The 2,768-nt window shown below is 41.6% G+C and overlaps 1 long non-coding RNA gene across 1 annotated transcript; it reads left to right on the top strand.

Moving 5' to 3' along the window:
- The first annotated feature begins 1,043 nt into the window (after window positions 1-1,043).
- Window positions 1,044-2,188, top strand: LOC124257805. Its single transcript, XR_006893371.1, has 2 exons — window positions 1,044-1,122; window positions 1,850-2,188. It is a non-coding gene; the product is annotated as an uncharacterized LOC124257805 (long non-coding RNA).
- Window positions 2,189-2,768: the final 580 nt, after the last annotated feature.

Raw genomic sequence — 2,768 nt, forward strand, 5'->3', positions numbered from 1 at the left:
GCTAACAGTAACCTCGTTCAAACAAGCGACACGTCAACAACAGCTAACAATAACGTCGTTCAAACAAGCGACACGTCAACAACAGCTAACAGTAACCTAGTTCAAACAAACGACACGTCAACAACAGCTAACAGTAACCTTGCTCAAGCAAGCGACACGTCAACAACAGCTAACAGTTACCTTGTTCAAATAAGCGACACTTCAACAACAGCTAACAATAACCTCGTTCAAACAAGCGACACGTCAACAACAGCTAACAGTAACCTTGCTCAAGCAAGCGACACGTCAACAACAGCTAACAGACACACTGTTCAAACAAGCGACATGTCAACAACAGCTAACAATAACCTCGTTCAAGCTAGCGATTCTGCAACAACAGTTAACAGTAACACTGCTCAAGCAAGCGACACGTCCACAACAGCCAACAGTAACCTTGCTCAAGCAAGCGACACGTCAACAACAGCTAACAGTTACCTTGTTCAAATAAGCGACACTTCAACAACAGCTAACAGTAACTTTGCTCAAGCAAGCGACACCTCAACAACAGCTAACAGTAACCTTGCTCAAGCAAGCGACACTTCAACAACAGCTAACAGTAACACTGTTCAAACAAGCGACACGTCAACAACAGCTAACAGTAACCTTGCTCAAGCAAGCGACACTTCAACAACAGCTAACAGTAACCTTGCTCAAGCAAGCGACACTTCAACAACAGCTAACAATAACCTCGTTCAAGGTAGCGACACTTCAACAACAGCTAACACTGTTCAAATAAGCGACACTTCAACAACAGCTACAGGTAACAGTTTAGAAGTATTTCAGATTTTCACCTCAACCAACATCGTATCGGAGATTAAAATCTCAATGAAATTAACCAGTCATACATACGCGGTGAAGCTTGTGCCCTAAACACTCGATCCATATTCCAAACAGTGCTAATGGCCCAATGTTTGGAGTTCCCATGATGTAGTATAACTTGTGGTTATGTTTCAGCCGATGGCTCATGTTCGGGGGACGCCGACTGCGCTTCATTTCCAACTACAAGTTGCCGTGCTGGTTTCTGTACATGTAGTATAGGATACGATCTGGATGTTGCTAGAGCAGTTTGCAGGGACTTAAGAGGTATCGTTGCATTACTTTACAGTATTTGGAGGATTGGTGTCATAAGCACATTCTTAAGATTCCATTTGCTGACTTGCCTTTTACTCGGTGAGATTATGGCCCTCACAGTCGGATTCACCATGTTCAGTAGAACGGAACAGTACTTTAGTGGAAGCCGAGGTGGCTGAGTGGGTAGATGGCTGACACTGTGTTTTTGCGATTGGGTGCCTGACTCTGAGAGCGTGACTACCAATCCCTGACCAACAAAATCACTGGAATCAGATTATGAGATTATGGCCCTTACGGTCGGATTCACCATGTTCAGTAGAACAGAACAGTACTTTAGTGGAAGCCGAGGTGGCTAAATGGGTTAGATGGCGTGACTACCAATCCCTGACCAACAAAATCACTGGAATCAGTACTTTACTGAGAAAGTGTAAACCCAAATCTAGCATGTGTTACATTTGACCACTTTCTAAATGACATTGTGTATTCACCGAGTATCCAGAACATGGTTGAAACGCATCCCCTGATTTATCGGGTACTGTTGACAATACAATATTGGTAATATGAGAAACCCCGAAACCCCGAAATACAAAGAAAGCTAACAAGCAATGGATTTGTTAGATGTTTAACGCCGCACTCAGCATTATTCCAGCACGGGTTACTTGCGAACAGGTTCTTAATGACGTTTGTGAGATAGTCGATGATCAGACAGTGTCTAACAAACAATCCATCGTTGTTTCAGAGTGTACCACCTTCGGAACAGAATACATCCATTTCCCAGGACAGGTTATTTGGAAAGAAGATATAGAGTCAAACCCCTCCTCATATACTGTAGCACAATGTGTTCAATTATGCAATGAAGCTTCAACGTATGTATGTAGATCATTTGAAACAGACACCAGACTCAACGGGTGCTACACTCAGACAATCACGTGGCTTGATGTAACTGAGAACAAACATTTCTACAATGACCGTTATGATCACTACCAACGAAAGTGCACCTGGGGGGTCATATAGAACATGTCGCTTCTGACAATTACATGCATGCTGTATCTGATGAAATGATACATAGAGGGTCATGTGTCCAGTTCCCTTCTCAGTGCACCTGTTTCTAGTTACGGCTGACATACATCAGCTTTATGTTTGTCTCATCAAGTTGACAATATCAGCTTTATCGGTTAATCATTAATCTTCCTCACACAGAAGATTTTGAACCTTAGGATAATGTATGTTGGGAAAAGATTTTGGGGTTATAGTTCGTCCCAGATTGACGATTATTTTACTCAAATGCACGTTCTGCCATGGACTTTGTAATTGAATTTGTTTCTACATTTTATGACTTTCAACATTACCTGTATTCTACACAGATATGACTGTTGGGAACATGTTGCTGTTGTTTAAAATCGTGTATTGATAAGTTTAGTTTATCAGGATACCGTCTCTACCCTATGTCAGTGAGTGAGTGAGTTTAGTTTTACGCCGCTACCCTATGTAGTTGATCTATTACGGTAAACGTTCACTGGACATTTCTTTGAGTCACATTTATGTATGATGAACAGGAATAATTCTTATTGCAGTGGATGCAATGTTTGGAATAAAGACGTTGTCTATCCATATAAAATCGTTTTTGTTTACATTAGACAGTTGAGTCAAGGTGACTT

The sequence above is a fragment of the Haliotis rubra genome, unplaced genomic scaffold (genome assembly GCF_003918875.1).
Source record: "Haliotis rubra isolate DU_JTF1 unplaced genomic scaffold, ASM391887v1 Scf673, whole genome shotgun sequence".
Taxonomy (NCBI): Eukaryota; Metazoa; Mollusca; class Gastropoda; order Lepetellida; family Haliotidae; genus Haliotis; species Haliotis rubra.